Here is a 21,654-nt window from a genome sequence, read left to right on the forward strand (position 1 = left end):
TTTTTTGAGAGTTTTAAGACTGGCTGGGTCAGGGGTGCTGGGATCCTGGCACACGTGAACTCCAGGAAGGTATTTGGCAGAATCTCTTGTAACTTTTCAAGTAGGTAGAGAAGATGGCCCATTGAGGTGCATCTGTTCATTGTTTGGATCTCCAGCCCCAAAGGCGTTAAACTGCAAGGAGCCTGCCGTGGTCGCCCACAGGACTCTCTAAGTTTCATATATAGAGAAGACAGATCTTATTTCTTTAAAAGAAAGATTCATTTTCATTCCAAATCAATGATTTGAATAATGTCAGAGAAGTCATACTGCTCAAATCTTGCTGATGATGTCAAGCTAGGAAAATTACCCCAAAAACAAATGTTCACTTCATGCATTCATCCCAATGCTCCAGGATTCCAAGATGTCTTTCCCAGGATTCACTGTGTCAGCTGGCACTTGGGTTCAGAAAAGCAATGGCTTAGGGACAGGAGGAGTTTGATGAGGCATAAAGGGAGTAGGTACGTAGAGACTAAGGCCCTAGCTGACCATGATTCATTATGGTGCTGGGAAGCAGGGGGGGTCTGTTGCTCAGCGAGTGTGTGTGAATTTGGCCACCCAGGTAGGCTGGAGTCCTCTTTCAGGGACTGTGCTGGGAAAGGTGAAGCTAAAATTACCATAGAAGATGAACACAGGCTAAAGAAAAGTTCTTACTGACAACTTTGGCTTCATTTCAGGTTCTTCCTTTCACCCACCTCTGTGTGTCAGACACTGCACTGGGTGCTGGTGGCAGGTACCAAACGTGGCCCTACCTTCATGGAGCTTAGCAGCCAGTGTCTTTCTGCAGCACATCACGTGCGTCACTGGTGCCAGGGGTCTGTGGGACAGTGCCATCAGCCTGGTCGTGGGGAGGACCCACTGTCACCTCGAGGCAGGCGGCGGTGCAGTCAAGAGCTGGCTAGCGAACACACAGGTGAGACCGCATGGAGGAGCCAGCAGAGGAATGGCCATCCTGTCCAGTGGAATAGTTCATTCTGTGTTGGCCCTGGGTAATTTGGGGAGGGGGTGGTGAGATGGCAGCCGGCCCATGAGGAAGGCACAGAATTCTATCCGGATGGCAGGGAATTCAGATAGAGGCCACCACACAGACAAAATACAGGTCGCTGAGGAGAGAAACTTTGGGGCAAGGTTTCTCTCTATCAGAGACATTGTCTTTACTCTGGTTTTTGAAAAATGGTATTGTAGGGGCACTGGGTGGCTCAGTTGGATAAGCGGACAACTTCAGCTCAGGTCATGATCTCATGGTTCGTGGGTTCGAGCCCCACATTGGCCTCTGTGCTGACAGCTCAGAGCCTGGACCCTGCGTTGGATTCTGTGTCTCCCTCTCTCTCTGCCCCTTCCCTGCTCACACTCTGTTTCTCTCTGTCTCAGTAATAAATAAAAACATGAAAAAAAAAAAAAGGAAAATGGTATTGTAGAGTCTTGCAAAATATATTTGGTTTTGATCTTTTGGGATAGGTACACTATTCTTGAAATCACAAGCCCCCTTTTCCAGAACAAGGACAAATGTACCGAGGAATAAATAGATACCATTGAGTACCATGAGCAATTTCTGTTCAGGACTTTAGTCAATATCACGCTAATGGAGTCCATCTCCACGGCTGGACCTTTCCCAGCTGGGAAGGGAAATGCATACTGACAAGCTCATTTGCATCTTTTGAAAAGCCATCCTAACAACCAACTTTCATATTCGGAGAGCGTGCATAAAAAAAAACAACAAGATAACTTGTGGTGTTTTTATCTTATTATAGAAGTAATTTATGTTTATTGAGGAAAATTTGTGAGATGAAAATAAAAAGAAGAAAACGAAAATCACCATAACCCCACTGTCTAACATAATCATTGTTGCTATCATGGCATGTATTGTCACACTTTTTAAAAATAAAGTTCCGGGGCGCCTGGGTGGCTTAGTCGGTTGAGGGTCTGACTTCGGCTCAGGTCATGATCTCACAGTTTGTGGGTTCGAGCCCTGCATCGGGCTCTGTGCTGACCACTAGCTCAGAGCCTGGAACCTGCTTCGGATTCTGTGTGTCTTTCTCTCTCTGCCCCTCCCCTGTTCACACTCTCTCTCTCTCTCAAAAATAAATACATGTGAAAAAAAAAAAAGTTCAGATTATCTGCTGCTAGTTACCTGCTCTTTTTGTCTTGAACTGTGTATCATGAAGGGCGTTTCTGAACCTGGAACATTTCAGAGCCTCTGCTCCATATTTTTAGGTGACTTCCCAGTGTCCCACTAGGACATAGGTTCTTTGGACAGTCTTCTCTTATTGACCATGTGAGTTGCGTCCAGTTTCTTCTGATTCCAAGCAAAGCTGAAGCATACAGTCTTGAAACAAAATATGTGTGCCTCTCCATGATTCTAGTTCCTTAAGCTCTGGCATTGGCTAAGTCAAAGGGGATGCAAACTTCAAGTATTTTAAGGCTCAGCTGTCCCTGCCATTTCTGGAATGCTTACTCTGGACCAGAGTCAGGTGCTTCTATGTGCATCATCTTGTTTAGTCCTCATAACATTGTAGGAACTATTACTATCCCTCTTTCAAGAGACAGTATCTGAGGCCACAGAGCCTGCACTGAGGCCCACAGTATCGGAGGCCCAAGACCTCCGAGGTAAGACCTAGAGGACGTCAGCACCCACTCAGGTGCCTGCAGGACCGCAGTAAAATCGTGCACTTACTCGTTGCTGCACTGACCTCAGACAGCAGAGGGTGGGGGGGCCCTTTCCTGGAGCACATACCTGGGAGATACTGTCAACTAAAATGCAAAATACTAACGCTCTGCCGGTCAGGCAGTGGATAAGCTTTTATTTTGCCACTTCTTTGTTTATCAGAAAGGTTGAATGTATTTCAGTGTTTAATGAGCCCTCTGTTTTAGTGAATTCATTTGTCATATCTGGTGGCTACCTTCATTAATATGCATAGCTCATTCCTACTGATTTGTGAAATTGATTTTTACATTTTTATGCATTAGGTATAACTTTCAATATATATTTATATATTAATAATAAATGCATTTTTCTTTTGCTTACAAGAATGGTTTAATTTTTTAATATTTAACTCTTTCATGCATTTAGAATTTATTTTCTTATGATGTGAACCCACAGTGATATTTCCAAATGGGTAAACCAGTGTCCCAGTGCCTTCCCTTTCCTGAGTACCTCCAGCCCACACAACCTGCATGGACCATACTTTCCTACCAGCTGCATTCACTTATTTGTCGATAAGGCATTCCTCCGCTTACTGGAAAGGACACCTTATATATAGTTGGTCTGTTTCTGAGTTTTCTATTCTGTTTCATAAGTATATCTGACACTTTGTGGGTTAGTGCCGCACTATTTAAATCACCGTAGCTTTATATTACACTTTAGTATCTAATAAGTCAAGTCCTCTCCTTAATAAAACTTCTCTTTTCAAGGATTTTCTTAACTATCCTCACCTGTTTATCCTTATGCCAGAAACTTAGAATCCTTTTGTTGAGTTATAAATATAGTATTAATATAGTTGATACTCTGGAATTTGGTGAACTTAGAGATTAATTGGGGGAGAATCAAAATTTTCACACTATTGAGTCATCCCACTCAGGAACAGAGGACATCTTTTCTTTTATCTCTTTTATATCCTTCTGGAACAGTTAGTAATTATTTATCGAACAAACATTTCTTGAGCAGCTCCAGACATTGTGGTCCTTTTCATAGAAATCTTTCTCCTTCCAGTAATGTAAGCTCAGTGTTTTATATCTTTGTTACTATTGTGACTGACATCCTTCTACTTTATAGTAGTTCTTCTTTGCCCTTGTATTTTCTTTATTTTTTATTTTTTATTGTTTATTTATTGAGAGAGAGAGAGAAGGAAAGAGAAACAGAGCACAAGCAAAGGAGGGGCAGAGAAAGAGGGAGACATAGAATATGAATGAGGCTCCAGGGTCTGAGCTGTCAGCACAGAGCCTGACTCAGGGCTCAAATTCAACAAACTGTGGAATCATGACCTGAGCCGAAGTCTCAGGCTCAACTGACTGAGCCACCCAGGCGCCCCAGCCGTGGTGTTTTCTAACTGTTGCTGGGATGTAGAAAGCTTAGATGTGTGAATATTACTTTTCTAACCAGCCTTCTCACTGAGCATTCTCAGTGCTTCTAGTAGTTTCCTATGGGTTTCCTTGGTTTTCCAGGTAGCCAACCACATTATTTGTGAGCAATAGTCAATTTCCACTTTTCCTTGCCAGTGTTTCTACCTGGCTACTTTGTCCCTGGATTGAATTGTCATCACCTTGGAGAACAGAACTGGCTAGAAGTTGTGAGCATAGGTCTTCTTGTTTGATGGAGTGACCGTTGGGCATGTTTGTGACAGACAATATTGTGTCCTGGAAGTACCCTCTTTCTCATTTACTAAGAAGGTTTGGTTTTGTTCTTGTATCTGAGAAATGACGGCTGAATTTTATTAAGTGCTTTTTTAGGATCTCCTATATGAACTGTTCGCATTTCAAAGGGCTACTTCAGCATGCAGGTGAACAACTTCCTACCTGCAGCTCTTTTAAAAAAAATTTATTTTAGAGAGGGAGTGAGCAGGAGAGTGGGGGAGGAACAGAGAGAGAGAATCCCAAGCAGGCTCCATGCTCAGTGTGGACCTGATGCGGGGCTCGATGCTACAACCCTGGGGTCATGAAGAGAGCTGAAATCAAGAATCGGACACCTAACCAACTGAGCCGCCCAGGTGCCCTCTTATATCTACAACTTTTGACTGGCAACATGGTGCTTGGGGACTGTCCTCAAGATCATCCGCAGTCATTCATCTCAGCCAAAGTGAGACCCTGGGGACACGCAGGGTCCTAGTGCTTCCCCTGTGTGTCCATCAATGTGTGTAGGAGCCATGCATTTAGGCGGACACTAGAGAGCATGCACTCTCCTGAGTTGGAGGTGGGATGGCTTGAGCCCCACCTCCCCGCCTGCACTAATTAGGAGGCTGCCAATGCAAGGAGACATTTCATCCCGTTTCCCAGATGAGGTTAGTATCGTGTTTGCCTCATTGAGGAACTGAATTACAATGCCATAGACATTTAAATTGCGGACCATGAAGTGCTTGTCAAGTACTAATTGCAGCCTTCCTGAGCTCTGGTGTTACCAACCTCATGATTATGCCCGCTCCCCAGACAGCAGGCAGGCTTTCCAGTAAAGCACCATCCCAGCAAAGGTGCAGTTACAGTGGAGTGAGTTTTGTCTGGGGAATTAGATCTGCTTTCTAAACAAATAAGTGGTTAGGGCACCAGGTGACAAGCTGGACGGTAGTTGGAAGTGCTGCCAGGGCAGTACCCGTTGATTTGACTGAAAACAAACTGTTCTAAAATAATTTGGTTGAGTTTGGTAAGTTCTTAACAGATTTTGGAACTAACCCTTCATTTGATATGTCATTTTCATGTATCTTTTCCCATTCCGTCATTCGCCTTTCAGTTTTGTTGATTGTTTCCTTTGCAGTGCAGAGCTTTTTATCCTGATGAGGTCCCAGTAGTTCATTTTTGCTTTTATTTTCCTTGCTTTCAGAGACGTGTTGAATAAGAAATTGCTGTGGCTAAGGTCAAAGAGGTTATTGTCTGTTTTCTCCTCTAGGGTTTTGATGGTTTTCTATCTCATATTTAGGTCTTTTATCCATTTTGAGTTTATTTTTGTGTATGGTGTAAGAGATTGGTCCCGTTTCATTTTTCTGTATGTTGCTGTCCAGTTCTCCCAACACCATTTGCTAAAGAGGCTGTCTTTTTTCCATTGGATATTCTTTCCTGCTTTGTCAAAGATTAGTTGGCCATACATTTGTGGGTCAAATTCTGGGTTCTCTATTCTATTCCACTGGTCTGTGTGTCTGTTTTTGTGCCAATACCATGCTGTCTTGATGATTACAGCTTTGTAGCAGAGGCTAAAATCTGGGATTGTGATGCCTCCTGCTTTGGTTTTCTTTTTCAACATTACTTTGGCTATTCGGGATCTTTTGTGGTTCCACACAAATTTTAAGATAGTTTGTTCTTGCTTTGAGAAGAATGCTGGTGCAATTTGGGTTGGGATTGGATTGAATGCATAGATTGCTTTAGGTGGTATTGACATTTTAACAATATTTATTCTTCCACTCCATGAGCATGGAACTTACCAAACTTAACACCCAAAAAACAAATAATCCAGTTAAGAAATGAGCAGAAGACATGAATATTTTCAAAGAAGACATCCAGATGGCCAACAGACACATGAAAAGATCCTCAACATCACTCATCATCAGGAAAATACAAATTGAAATCACAATGAGATATCACCTCACACCAGTCAGAGTGGCTAAAATCAACAACTCAGGAAACAACAGATGCTGGTGAGGATGTGGAGAAATGGGAACCCTTTTACACTGTTGGTGGGAATGCAAATTGGTGCAGCTGCTCTGGAAAACAGTGTGGAGGTTCCTCAAAAAATTAAAATAGAATTACCCTATGACCCAGCAATAGCACTACTAGGAATTTACCCAAGGGATACAGGAGTGCTGATATATAGGGGCACATGTACCCCAGTGTTTACAGCAGTGCTATCAACAATAGCCAAAAAATGGAAAGAGCCCAAATGTCCATCAACTGATGAATGGATAAAGAAGATGTGGCTTATATGCAATGTAATACTACCTGGCAATGAGAAAGAATGAAATCCTGCCATTTGCAACAACGTGGATAGAACTAGAAGATATTATGCTAAGTGAAATGAGTCAGTCAGAGAAAGACAGATATCATATGTTTTCACTCATATATGGCATTTGAGAAACTTAACAGAAAACCATAGGGGAAGGGCAGGAAAAATAAGGTACAAACAGAGAGGGAGGCAAACCATAAGAGACTCTTAAACAGAGAACAAACTGATTCGGGGGAAGGGGGGTGGGGAAGGGGGGAAATGGGTGATGGGTATTGAGGAAGGCACTTGTTGGGATGAGCACTGGGTGTTGTATGTAAGCGATGAATCATGGAAATCTACCCCCAAAACCAACAGCACACTGTATACACTTTATGTTAGCTAACTTGACAGTAAATTATATTAAAAAATAAAATGATTTGGCTAAAAAAAGAAACAGTAGGATCAAGGTGAAAATTAGGTTCAAAATGATGAGATGGCAAAAACAAATAGTCCCTCTTACCGGCTTTTTGCATACTGGTAATTTTGGTGCACTGCTCATTAACTCAACAAATATTAACCATCTATTATGTGCCAGGTACTAGTGTAGACAATGGCAGTAGTACATCAGTGAACAAAACAGATATCCTGTCCACAGAGAGCTTGCATGCTAGTTAGTAAAGGAGATGGGTGAACAATTAGTAAATAAATACTCCACCTTGACTAGCTGGCCAGAGACTGTGTCAGGTGGTGTAGTGCTAGTAAAGGAAAATAAAACAGAGGAAGGGCATGAGTGATACTGATTTAGGGGCGGGATGAGTTCTATTTGGAATTGGTGTCCAGAGAAGACCTCTCGGGTGGCATGTGAGGAGGGATTAAGTAGAGAGAAAGAGCCTGTGATGCTGTGATGTCCAGGCCAGAGGAAGAGCAGGGAAGGGGCTCCACGGCAGCTTGTGGGGGGAACTTGAGGCCAGCAAGGAGGCCCCTGGGGCCAGCACAGAGTGCTGAGTGTTACAGGACCAGGCTTGTCCTGTAAAAGGGGAAGATGCCACAGGGCTTCATAGCCATGGGACATGTGAGGATTTTGAGCAAAGAAATGATTTGGTTTCACTTGTGTTTTAGGGCCATTTTCCAGACCTTGTCTTTAAGCATTTTGGGTTAATTTCATATATTCTCTCTCTCTCTTTCTTTCTCTCCCTACACACACACACACACACACACACACACACACACACACACACACACACGTGTGTGTGTGGCATAACAGGCATATAAGAATGCCTGAAAATGAAAGAGACATAAAAAGATAAAGCAGCCAACCACCACCACAAAAACCAGAAAAATTCTGAAAAATGGGCAGCAATGTGTGACTACCTATAAGATGCTGCAACCCTGCTGGGAAAAGCCAATGGGTAGCGCTCTTCATTTTTAAGCAGACTGTTGTCTGGATCATGCCTTCATCTGTCCTGGGGCTGGTCAGTGTGGAGTTTGCCAGACATCTCCATTTGGTCAGGAGGCTGTGTCTGGGGACATAAATGTGTCATAGACCTGTCTTCTTGAGCTGAAAACAGCCATGGTTGGTGGTGCGATTTGGGCAATGATGGTCCAGTTGGGCTTCAGATAGTGTAGTTGTCCTGTTGGCCACGGGAAATGATGGTTTTCTCTTTAGTGCTTCCCTTAACCTATAGGCCTGTAAGGCAGGAAAGGTTGGACTGAGGGCTTAGGTTGAGTGAATAACCATCTGAGGTCCTGGATCCTGATCTGGTTCTTTTTCCTTTGCACCCTAGGGGCCTCCTGTACTGCTGGGCACTTTGCCCACCTCTGTACCATAGCATCATCCTAGAATAGTGTAAAAATATGTTTCCGTGTTTGTATTAATTAGGACTTCTTCAGGCAGTGTTCTAGGGTTATAGGTAAGCGGCTGTAATAAAGAGACTCCAAACTACAGTGCCTTAAATAAGTTAAACATTTATTTCCCTTCCAACCAACAATCTGGCTGTTCTGGGCTGGTGGGGCATCTCTGCTCCACAAGGTCATTCAGGGATCCAAGCTCCTGAACTCTTATTGTCCACAATTGGTAGAATTTGTCCACATTGGTGTGGTTGGAACAGGGTTATATCTACATTTCAGTCCAGTGGAAGGGAACACGGGGAAGGGAAAGGACACAGGTCCAGAGCAAGCAGCTTGTCTTAAAGCTGATGATGGTCCAGAAGCAGAACCCATTGTTTCTACTCAATCCTGTTGTTTAGAAATTGGCCACATGGTCACACCAGCTATAGAGGAGGATGGTTACATTTGATCTCTAGCTAGATGGCAAGGGCCTAGCCTGGATTTAATACTATTAGTTTCCTAATGATGTTGTAACCAATTACCACACACATAATGGCTTAAAGCAACATAAATTTATTCTCAGAAGGTTCTGGGGGTCAGGAGTAGAAAATGAACCCTGTTAAAGTCAGGGTATTGGCAGACCTGCTTTATTCGGGAGGCTCTGAAGGCAGGCTCTGTTTCCTTGTCCCTTTCAGTTCCTAGAAGCACCTACATGCCCTTCCTTCTTTGCATCACTCAACTTCTTGATTCTGTCTCTTGCCTCTTGTCACTCTGGTGCCCTGCCTCCCTCTTGTGATTATGTCAGGCCCACCTGGATGATCCAGACAGTTTCCCCGTCTCAAAGTGTTTACTTAGTTGCATCTGCAAAGTCCCTTTTGCTATGTGAGGTGACATATTCAGGAGCATTTGGGGTCAAGGCATGGATATCCTTTGGGGGCCATTATTCTGTCTACCACACGAGGGAAATGATTTTATTACTAAAAGAAGGAAAGGGAGAAAGGATATCAGGGGATAGTGTGCTTAATGCCTGGCACACGGGAGATGATCAGTTAATGTTGAAAGAAGGAATGTGTGGTAGCGTATTGGTGCCTCCCTTTCATGCCACCCCAAAATGCATTGGTTCAGCTGATATATCTCTAGAAAAGCTAAAGAGTCAGGTGTCCTGTGTGGATCCTTAAATGTATATACTCTAAGTTTGGGTAAGAGAATTTAGAAGGAAGCCCATGAGGCAGATCGGTTGTCCAGACCTGTTATTCTTAATGTGTACACTGGACTGGACTCTGTCACCTACCCCTACCTTCAGAATGACAGACATTTGGACCAAATATTTCCTTTCACAGACGCATAGCTCTACAGAACTAAAACTGAGCCCATTACTGAGGCCACCAGTGTGGCTCCTTCTTCTGGTTTCCCTGTACTGTTCTCCTTCTGGTCATATGGACTGAGGGCGTTGGCTTCCTCTCTGACCACTCCCTTTCCTTGACCCTCCCACCATGTCAGCCTCCGTGCTTTTGGATCTCATGATGTTCACTCTTGGCCTTTCTTTGTGGCCATGCTGCTCATGGAATGGGCTCAGGGCCCCATCCCTGTGGGTTCGCACACTTGCCTCACTTTTAACAGGCCCTGGTCCCTCCAGCCCCCACTTCTCTCCAGCCATGGACTCCTGCTTTGGTCTCATTGACCAGAGAACCAGCATCCTTCTACTGTGCTTGCTCAGAAATGTCCTCCAGGTTCCCTGTTCCTAGAATGAGAAAATGCATGCGCCCTCAGTCTCCCTGTGTTTGACCAGAGTGGGAGCAGGAAAAGGCCCTCAGAGTCTGGGCCTTCAGGCCTCATCCTCAGCTTTAGACTGCCAGGAGGGCTGGGGAGAGATAGTAGTCTCCTGTCTGAACCTTGGTTTCCTCCTTCACAAGCCGGACACCCATGGAGCACTCCTTCTAATTTAGGATGATTTCTTTCTGACCCAGTGCCCAGGACTTCTGCAGCCAAAGCCTGAGGAGGCCTCAAGAGAAGAGAGGCTGGAGGAAAGCAGGGCTGCTTACTGCCCCCCCCCCCACCCCGGTCCTTGAGCAAGACTCCTGATTGCCCCCTGACCTGTGGCCCTCTGTGGGTTCTAGAGCACAGGGCTGCACTGCTGGTCCTCAGGCTCAGGGCTTTGTGCTCCCAGGGTCCTGTCATGCATGGGGTTTGGCTGTTTGGCTCTTCTGTGCTGCATCACCGCCTGTCTTGCCTGTCACCCACTCCAGCGGAGGCAACTCCATCTGTCACGAGCAGTGAGCCTGTACTTAGGGCAGGTATTATGCCAGGGGCTGTGTCCAGAGCTAGACTGAATTCCCAGGTACAGAGTCTTCTTGTACTCATTTCTGCTGCTTGCCAGGCCCCCAGCCCCCAGCCCCCAGGGCTCCTGGGGCAGAAGCGAGTGCTGGTAACAGAAGCGTAAAGAGGGGCCGGAGGATCCTCTGATACACCCAGTTTCATGTGGCTTCATGGCTCCCGAGAGTGGGCGTGTTCCTTCCCCTCCAAACAATGTCAAGGAAGTCCCCGTGATTTCTGGGCTGTGTCGGTGGATTGAACCCGTTTGCAAGAACAGATGATTTCACTGAATCTGGACATGGAAACCTTGTAGAGGGCTGGCTCTACTTCCATCTGGAGGGAAATCGTGAGGCCCCTGATGTGTCCCAGGCACTGACCTGGATGTCGGAGGGAACTGCTAACCAGATTTATTAGCCCGTCTTGTTCCCTCCCTAGAAGGTGACAGGGACCCAGATGACCAAATGGCACGAGCCATGCCAGGCCCACAGCACCGGCGGAAAGAGTGCGTAACTGTTAAGCAAAGTTTATAAACCTCTGGTCCTTCGCTTGAAGATGGATGTGGGGGCATGTGAATGGCATTTGCAGGGACTCGCAGGCTCCCAACGAGGCTTCCTCCTTATAAAACCCATCATCATTTATCTCCTCTGCAGCCAGGCTCCTGTGACCTTCAGAGACAACAGCTGAGGAATGAACACTGAGCATAAGGCCAGACGGGCCTTGTTTTGTTCCCCCAGCGCTGCTCTGTAGCAAAACCCAACTGATGTGGGCCGTCGCGTGAGCCTTCTGTGGACGGTGGGGCAGCGTTTGTTCATGATGTTCAGGACATGAATTGCCCTAAGGCACCTGTTTTCAGGGAAATAAGGTTTCTGCATTTAAACACCAGAAATAACTATTTTCTTCTTCACTCTGGCCATTTTGTACTTTTTTCTAAAATATTTTATTTCTTTCCTTGAAGATTTGTTTTTACTTTTTTTTGTATGTATGTTCATTGTACCAAAAAACAAAAGAATTCTTACAATAGCAGTGTTCTCCCTTACTCTGCTCTTCTCGAGATAAGCATTGTGAATATCCCACTTCTTAGATGTGGTACTTTGTTTTTTTTTTAATTTTTTTTAATGTTTATTTTTGAGAGAGAGAGTGTGAATGAGGGTCAGAGGGAGAGGGAAACACAGAATCCTAAGCAGACTCCAGGTTCTGAGCTGTCAGCACAGAGCCTGATGTGGGGGCTCGAACCCATGAACCATGAGATCATGACCTGAGCAGACGTTGGATGCTTAACCAACTGAGCCACCCAGGTGCCCTTTTGTTTTTAAAATTTTTATTTATTTTTGAAAGAGAGAGTGCTTGCATGGGAGCAAGTGGGGGAGGGGCACAGAGAGAGAGAGGAAGAGAGAGAATCCCAAGCAGACTCTGCACTGTCAGCACCAGCCTGATATGGGGCTCAAACTCATAAACTGTGAGATCATGACCTGAGCCAAAATCAAGTGTTGGGTGCTCAACTGACTGAGCCACCCAGGCACCCTCAGATGTGGTACTTATTACTTTTATTTAAGAGAGGGAGAGAAAGAGAGAATCCCAAGCAAGCTCCATGCTCAAAGCAGAGCCTGATGCAGGACTTGATCCCACGACCCTAGGATCATGACCTGAGCTGAAATCAAGAGTTGGATGCTCAACCGACTGAGCCACCCAGGCGCCCCTCACACTTTTTAAATTTAATCTTTTATTGATGATTCCAGGGCTTCATCTCAGTCCTCATTGCTTATCTTCTTCTTCACTCTGGGAGCTTCGTGAGACATGGAGGGTTTCTTGCTCCCACATTAGGACTCTTGAGCATAAAAACTGCTGTGTGTGGTTGTTGTGTCTTGTGTTTTCTCATTCTCTTAGCACCTGCTAGTACTTTCTGCTGCAGTATGTAGACCTTCTTTATGTTCCCTTTGCCTCTCTCTACGCACTGTATCTTGATTCTAAGATGCACATCTTCCTTCCATATTTTAATGCTTCTGAAACTGGAATGTGTCCTCCCAGCAGGCCAAGGACTGAGTTCTGATGAAGATTATCATCATCTGTGTGTAGATGGGGCTTCGTCTATTTTCCACCTCAGTTGCTATGGTCACTTATTTCGTTGGAGGCTCACTTGGATTCTAACTTGCATTTGGATTCCTGAATTGTTGCTTATTATGTGTTCTAAAAGATTACACTATAATGAAGTAATAAAATTATTGTGAATGCAGAAGATTGCCTGTCACATGCCAGGCAAGATGATTAAAGGCAGCAGAAATTGCCAAATCTCTCAGAATAGAGCATAGAATTTTCAGAGTGAAGGGAGGTAGACGTGAGCAACTTCTGTGTAATGGAGGACTGTCGAGTGCCCAAAATGATTCAAAGCTTAGGACTGGTTTTCAGGAGAAACTGTGTAGTTTCTACCAATAGATGATTTCATTAAATAAAAATTACAGCAAATAAGCAAATAAGAAATTCTGAGGAAAGCCCTTTATCCATCAGATTGTCTGAGAATCATATTGTCAATTTGAAAGATAGTAAAGGGGTCAAGGTTAGGAGGTTTGGGTCCTGAACAGCAGGGTGTCATCCTAATGCTATGCGCATCGGGCCAAAGCAAGCATTGGGTTGGAAGAGTCATTAGAATTCGAAGATGGCTTAGATTAAAATTTAGAGTCATGATATTGAAGAAGAGAGTGGTTTGGATAAACCCTTGCCTTTTCCTCGGTCAGCAAAAAGTATTTCTGTGTATTCACTTAAAAAGGAAGAAGACTTGTCACGTGCTGTAACATGGATAAACATTGAGAACTTTATGCTAAGGGAGGTAAGCCAGCCACAGAAAGGCAAATACCATGTGAGGCTTCTAGAATAGTCAAGTTCATAGAGACAGAAAGTAGGATGGTGGCTGCCTGGAGCTGGCGGGTGGGAAAGAAGGGAGTTGTTTAATGGGTCTAGGGCTTCTGTTTTGCAAGGTGGAAGAGTACTGGGGATTGGTTGTACAACAACGTGAATATACCCACACTAAACTATATACTGACCAGTGGTGAAGATGATGAATTTTGTGTTATATGCCTTTTATCACAATTAAAACACAAACTTCTATGTTCCTTTGGTGAGGACCCCACCTTCCACCCAGTTATGTAAACCAGGAACCTGACACCTCCCTCGTGCCCTCATCCAGTGATCTCCAGGCCTTGTAGACTTTAACCTTATTTCTCTAACTGGTCCCTTCTCGCCGGCTTCTCCGCCACAGTCTGAGCTGCCGTCCTCCTTCCCAGGCAGCTACGATGGCATCTTACCTGCAGCCTCATGCCCTTCTCTGTCCTCAGATCCTTTTTCCAGAGTGAGCTGTTCAAATGTCTGATTGTGTCCGGCCCTCAGTTAAAAGCCTTTAGTGATTAGAGCAATGCAAATCAAAACCGTGAGATGCCACTTCAGACCCACTAGGATGGGTAGCATCAAAAAGCAGATGATAACAAGTGTGAGAGAGGATGTGGAAAAATGGGCACACTCATATACTGCTGATGGGAATGGAAAATGGTGCAGCCACTTTGGGAAACAGCGCAGCGGTTCCTTAAATTATTAAACACAGAGTTACTATATGACCCAGCAATTCTACTTGTAGACATATACCCAAGAGAAAGGAAAACTTATTCTCTGCCCAAAAGCTTATGCGTGAATGTTTATAGCAACATTATTTATAATAGTCAATCAGGTAGAAAGAACCCAAATGCCCATTCTGATGAATGGATAAACAAATTGTGGTATATCCCTAAAACAGAATGTCGTTGGGCCATTAAAAGGAATGATATACAGGGCGCCTGCGTGGCTCAGTCATTTGAGCATATGCCTCTTGATTTCAGCTCAGGTCATGATCCCAGGGTCATGGGATCAAGCCCCATGTAGGGCTCTGCACTGAGCTTAGAGCCTATTTAAGATTCTCACACATACTCTCTTCCCCCCCACCACCCCTCTCCCCAGCTCACACTTGGATGCTTTCTCTTTCTCTAAAAAAGAATGATGTACAATGTGGATGAACCTTAAAAAATATTATGTGGAAGAAGAAGCCAGTCACAAAAGACGACATATTATATGATTCCATTCATATGCAATGTCCAGCAAGTAGATGAGTGGCTTCTTAGAGCTGGGGAAGCAGGAGCTGGTTTCTGAAGGGTCTAGGGCTTCTTTTTAGGTAATGAAAGCCTTCTAAAATTGACCATGGTGATTACACATATGGGTGCATGTACTAAAAACCACTGAATTATACATATGGGATGAATTGCATGGTATGTGAATTATATCTCAATAAGCTTTTTTTTTTTTTTTTTTTAAACATCTTCAGTAGCCTCCTATGCTCTTAGGAGAAAGTCCAAAATCCTTTAGTTGGCTCTTGTGGCCTGGACCTTTTTCCCTAGTCCTATCTCCTCTGGAGACTGCCGAAAGGGCATGCTGCCCTTTGCCTGGAGCACATCCTGTCCACCTCCACTGGGTCCCTGCCCTGCTCAGCTCTCCCAGATAAATGCTCCTACTGCTGCCTACCCGAGATCCTAGCTCAAACATCACTCCTCAAGGAGGCCTTTCCTGAGCCCTTGTATGAGGTTCCCCATGATTTGCACTTACTGTCTCCTGCACGTCTGTACTTAATTGACTGTGGGTGAGCCCTATTGCTGGGGCCGGAGCACACAGAACATGCAGGACAGACCGGGTCCTAGTACTAACGCCCCATAGCCCTTTGTGGAATGACGAACCAATCACATCTTAGATATTAAGATTATGGTACTGGGGCGCCTGGGTGGCTCAGTAGGTTAAGTCTCCAACTTCAGCTCAGGTCATGATCTCTTGGTTTGTGAGTTCAAGCCCTGCATCGGGGCTCTGTGCCGACAGCTCAGAGCCTGGAGCCTGCTTTGGATTCTAGGTCTCCTTCTCTCTCTACCACACACTTGTGCTCTGTGTGTGTCTCTCTTTCTCAAAAAATAAACATTTAAAAAAAAAAAACAGATTTATGGTATTAACATTCTGCCATGTTCCTAAAAGGATTCAAGGGAGTCTAACACAAAATAAAACAAAATGCAGTTAACAAAGTGACTTACAAAGCTACCCTGATTAAAACAGTGTGTTCTAAAACTAAAAAGAAATGGACTGGTCAGTGATACAGAATAGAGACTCTAGAAGCCTGACCGAATAAATACACTAATGCCATATATAATAAGTGTATGTAGGATGTAAAATAATTGAGAAAAGCTCTGATTCAGCAGAGGATGTTGCAGATGACCGGTCAATCACATTAAAAAAGTTTAAAATGTTAAAACAGCCCAATTCAAAACTGGGTAGCCACAAAGGAAAAGACTGATTCGAATCCAAAATTTAAATGTGTCTGAAAATCAAAGCCACCATGAAGTTCAGTGGGTTTGCAGGGAAAAAGACTCTGAGATGGAAGAAGCGTGTGCAAAAGTTTTGCTGGTTGAGTGCTCTGGGGAGGACCAGTGTTAGCAGAGCAGGGCAGGAGGGGCAGAGGGAGGAGCCTACCAACTGGGCAGTTTCCACTGAAGCCTCAGCTGATCCTACAGGGCCCCCACCAGAGCTGCCATGGCCCTGGTTCAAGGCTGTCCCCAGTTGAGGCAATGGGCCTTTGTTTGCCTGCATCAGCCAGTGACTGGCCCTTGGAATGAGGCGGCTTCCTGAGGCTGGAAGGGACTCAGTGCTGAGCCACCAGCTGCAGATATTCCCAGCAGCCCAGGGGCAGGGATGTGCCCCGCAGGATCCTCTACAGCCGTAAACAACAGCCAGGCCAGTGTTCACAACGGAGACATCATCGTAGGTCAGAATCCCCAGGACCCGGAATCTGAGCGGAGGTCTGCGCACAGGTTTACACTGCGGGCTGGGCCGGCCCGTTCTCTGGAGCAGCACCTGCAGGGAGTGAGGGAAGAAGGGGGGCGGTGCTGGTAGAGAGGTTGAACTTGGGGAAGTTGCAGCACAGGCCTCAGCTGATCCCACAGGGGGCCTCGAAGCCAGGATAGGTGGCAGCATGACTGGATATGAGCTGTCCCTGGGGAGGTGATGAAAACTTGGGTTAGACTACTCACTTTGGCTGACAGCCGGTCCTGGAGAGAGCTCAGCCACGCGGTCAGCAGCCGGCACTGCCCACTTTGGGGGGGGGGGGGGGGGGGCGGTGTCTGGGCCCTGAAGGGGAGCGGCTGGGCAGTGCGCTGCAGCCTCCATCCCATCCTGTGCTTCTGCGTTTATAGTCACTTCCTTTGGGCAGTAAGTTCACCCTGTCTGGAGCATCTTCTCCACATTTTTGCAGTCTCTTCCTAGGGATAAGAGAAAGTGTAGGACACAGTATGGCCCCCCATGCCACCCCCAACTACAGCTGGTCATTGAGGATGCCTGTTACTTACCATCTCTCCCCTTTGCTCTCTATTGTGGACACCCCAGTATCTCTGTGGTCTAGGAGGCTAACTAGGTGGGGTAACTCTGAGGGCCCTGGACCTCTGACCCCCCCATGTGCTTCTCAGGCCATTAGTGCTACACTGACCATTTACTGTCAAGATTGGGCACAGGACCCCTGAGAGGTCAGTGGATCACCCAGAGGCATAACCACTGGAGAGTCTGTGAACCTAGTAGACTCATTATGACCTGGGCTTGGGCCAGAACTCCTTTCATTGGTTATCCCCATAGAATTCCATTCTACAAGGAGGGCCCTGGTGACCCTTGGGGTCCTCAGATATTGACATCAGCTCGGACCCTGGGTTTAATCATCTTTGAAACACCTGGGTCTTTCTCTTTCCTAAGTTTATGATTATGGGAATAAATTCTATGAGTCCCTCTGGGGGAGAGACTGACAGAAACCTTGTTCTATATACTGGCTGTTGTGAGAGGGTCCTTCCTCGTGGGACTCCCTAGCCTCTCCTTCAGAGCAGAGGCTTTCAGGTCTGTGGGACAGCTGCCTTCAGCCTCCTGATTCCCCATTCTTGATCCTTTATTTTTTGGTTGTATAAATTCAGCAATACTCTTCTTGGCTGTCCATCTGTCTTCCCCCTAGGAAGGCTGTGTTCTGTTAACCATCTTCCTAGGTCTCTGCGGAGTGGGCCCTCTGACTGCCACCCTGACCTTGCCATTCATTAGGATAATTGCACCCACCTTGCTTTTAGCAGTTAAGTGCTGCTGTCTGGTCTCTTAGTTTTAGGGACCCTGTCATCCCTATTGCTGTCAGAGAGCCCAGTCTAGATCAGCGTTTTCTGTCATCAGCTCTGGCCTGCAGAGGAGAGAGCCGCCACTGAGCATCTTGATGATGCTGGGCCCCTATGCTAGGTACCCCTGCCCCACCCCCGCAGAACATGGTCTCCATGTGGGTTTCTGGCCTTGGCAGTATAGCCAGTCTCATATGCTCACTGCCCTGTGAGCCCTGGCCCTCTGCTTTCCTTAGTGGGAGCCAGGCTTCTAAGAGCCATTGCGTTAGCACCTCCCAGGACACTTGCCAGGGTCCTATATCCTATGTCATGGGAGGGTCCTCTCATATGGATAAATTCTCCCTTAACCACTTAGTGTCCCTCACCCCCACCCCCAGTCCACCACCCTCAGAATCCAGGCATGTAGCTAACCTCCCCGTTCCTGGGTGCGTGCTGGCTGCGTCCTGGCATTAACAGTGACTTGACTGTAGTTTCTGGCCTGGTGGCTAGGAAAGGAGATGGGGATGAATCCTGAGTGGGGAGCGTACATACTGCTGTCTCTGGACCCCATCTGGGCCTACCATAGGGAGCCGTGTGTCACACCTGCAGGCACAGAGGGCTCAGGAGACTCTGAGGATTCAGATTTTCAAGTGCATCATCCTGATGTCTCCCCTCCAAGTCTGATGGCCCATCTTCCCAGTCAGGGCCCTGATTTAGGCATGGCAGATTTATCCGGGTAGAGAACATAGCCTTCCTGGAGCTCGACTGCCTTTTTATAGGAGTCCTGGGTCTGATGCTCTGCTTTTTCCATGCTTCCCCTGCAGGAGATGCTAGTGTCTTTGTACGCTCCGAAGGCAGGGCTCGGATCTGCACGCTTCAGTTGGTGATTAATCATTCTCAGCCTCTCTTTGTCTTCCTCCAGCACATGGATTGTACCCACTGGCAGCCATTGCATCCTCATCGCCTACTTACAATTCCCCTGGAACCTGTCAGATGCCTGTAGTATTGGCCTCTACCAGTATCCCATCCCAGTTCACCACAGTGAACCATCTAGTTGTACCCTTTGAGTGTGCCGTGGGCTGAGTGCCCCACCTCCCGCCAAACGTGGGGTTCTTGGTGACACCTCTGAAATCTCATTTGCTTCTGCTTCCTAGAGCTACTTCTGAAGCAGTTCCTTAGGGTGAGTTCCCTGGGAAACTAAAACTTTGAGATTTGCATACAGGAATTTTTTTTTTTTTTGGCAGGTGCTTTCAGGAATAACACCTGTAGGAGAGGGAGGGGACCAGGACTGGGCAAGGGGAGAGGTTGAACTGCAATGCATTTGCAGAGAAGCCTCAGGCATCTCCCTGGTGAGCTCTGGAGTGGTCCCCGATGAAGGCAGGGGGCCTGGCTTTGGTACCCCCACACTGGATGCGGGCAACTTCTGCAAGGGGGCATGACCTTGGGCTTTCAGCACTGAGCACTTTCTGGAGAGAGACAGCTGGTGGGAATACTGCATAAATTGGTGATTCTGGTGAGTCATCTGAGAAGATTTAGCAAATGACTTTAAAATATGTACCTTCTTTGATCTTGAAATAACATTTCTAGGACTTTATCCTAAGGTGATGATTGGTGTATAATCTATAATAATGAAAAATGGGAACTTCTAAATATTCAAGGAGCAAGGATTAGTTGAATAAATATTGGTATATCTATACAATACTTTCTGTATCCAGTTTTGACATAGGAAAATATTAATGACTTATTATTAAGTGAAAAAGGCAGGTCACAAAGTAGTATGTATAATCTAGATCTCAGTAAAATATGCATATAAAAATGTCTTAAAAGATATGAACCATAATTTGAATAGTTGTTTCTAGTAAGGTATGACCTAATACACTTTTTAATCTGTATCAGAAGTCAGTAAATGACAGCACTTGTTTTTAAAGCCTGTAAGCTAAGAATGGTTGTACATTTTTAAAAGGGTTGTTAAAAAAAAGAATATATGACAGAGACCATCTAGGCTGCAAAATATTAAAATACTTTCTCTCTCTGGGCCTTTACAGAGAAATGTCTGCGGACCCCTGAACTATATCTTTCAGTTTTCTGCAGTGAATAAAACAAGGTTAAAAATGTAAGACAAACAAAAAAGATTTGTTGAAATTTCCATAGCATAATGGTTTAAATAGAACAGTAAAGGTACTAAGGGAAAGCTCATAAAATGAAGTGGGATGAAGTGAGTACAGAGGAATGTGTGCACAAGGACCTGCACAGTGGCCAGAAGTGAGTCAGAAATTTGGCCCTGGGCTTCCTAGTGGCCAAGGCAAGACTATATCCATCATCTATAGTATCTAGAACACCCAGCTGCTCAAGAGAAGTATATGAAGTTTTTCTTGGCTGAGGCAACATCACCTCTGAAGCTGTAATAAAGTCAATTTGTGGTGTGACCAGATTTGGAGTATTTTGCCCAGAGGGAGAATAAAATTGGGGTCCCACAACTTGAACGTGTGAGACTGGCTGTTACCACGTGGCATTCGTGAGCTCTAAGGTTGCCCCCCAGGTCCCCAAGTCAGGGTTTCTCCCTTCTGCATTACTGGCGCAAAGTTCTCTGCACATATAGCCCTGAAGGACACTGTCAGTGGTACTTTGGGAGAGCCATTTTTAGGTGCCTTATTGAGAAAGAAAGAATGGCTCCTTGTGTAACAGATGTTGCTTCTGCCTTTGTGGGGTTGACAGAGTGATGGATTGGAACGAGCACTTGCCTCCATGTGCGGAGTCTGCTGTGAGGCAGGTCTTGGTAACAGCAGGTGATGGGGAAAGTTAGCCTGTTTCACTTGTGTCAGCCAATTCACTCCAGCATTCACTCGTTGAACAAGGAGGCCTAAGGTTCTCCACCGGGCCTATGCATAGAGAGTGCCTGGGGAGCTCTGTAAATAAATAGCATTGTCTAGGCTCCACGCAGACTTGGTAGGTCAGAATCTTCTGGGGTGGGGCCCAGGCCTATATATTTCTGAGTATCTCCTAGGGTGATTCTGATGTGCATCTCCAGTGGAAAAACCATGGTGGTGGACCCTGGGTCTGGAGTTTGCAACCTGATTTCCTTACTTATTAGTCACAGGACTGTGAGTGAATGACTAAACTCTCTGAGCCTCAGGTTTCTCATCTGTAAAATGGATTAAAAGGAATAGAGGTAAAGCACCTCGCATGGTGCTGAGTATACAGCCAGTGATGAGTAACAGTTGTTACGACTATCATGGTCAGAATCCTCATTAGCACTGAGTTGGCCGAGTTGGCCCTTACGCTGGATCCTGGTTCTAATTACTGAACACTGGTCTCTTTTGTGGTCATTTATCTTTTATATGCCCTTCCTCAAGAACTGAGTCGCTTCTGTGTATCTGAATCCCTAACCTGGGATCTCAGCACCTGGAGAGGTTGCAAATTGAGGAGCGTGCAAGGGCCAGCAGGCACTGGTCGGGTAATATAAATGAGTGAGGAGAGCAGGGAAAAGAGAAATCGACACAGACACACTTTGTGAATTGCACCTGTTGGAATAGTTTTTAATTCTGTTAAGAAATATGCTGTTTCTATTTTTCTTGGAAACATGCAGTCTCCTTGGTTTATGTTTTGTTTTCCCGCTTTTAATAAAGATGTTGGTACAGAGAAATATTTCTTCACCGTAGAAAAGCAGCATTGCAAGTGCAGTGATCAATATCA

The 21,654-nt window shown here is 45.6% G+C and overlaps 1 protein-coding gene and 1 long non-coding RNA gene across 2 annotated transcripts in view; one reads left to right on the top strand and one right to left on the bottom strand.

Annotated features, from left to right (window-relative positions):
* GABBR2 (gamma-aminobutyric acid type B receptor subunit 2) overlaps nucleotides 1-21,654 on the top strand; it is a 338,745-nt gene that overhangs the window by 18,731 nt on the left and 298,360 nt on the right. The window lies entirely within an intron of this gene.
* Nucleotides 15,792-17,403, bottom strand: LOC115276550. The gene is made up of 3 exons (XR_003901994.1): nucleotides 17,191-17,403; nucleotides 16,876-17,103; nucleotides 15,792-16,699 (listed from the first exon to the last, which is right to left on the bottom strand). It is a non-coding gene; the product is annotated as an uncharacterized LOC115276550 (long non-coding RNA).

This window comes from Suricata suricatta, chromosome 13, assembly GCF_006229205.1.
Source record: "Suricata suricatta isolate VVHF042 chromosome 13, meerkat_22Aug2017_6uvM2_HiC, whole genome shotgun sequence".
In the NCBI taxonomy this organism is placed as follows: domain Eukaryota; kingdom Metazoa; phylum Chordata; class Mammalia; order Carnivora; family Herpestidae; genus Suricata; species Suricata suricatta.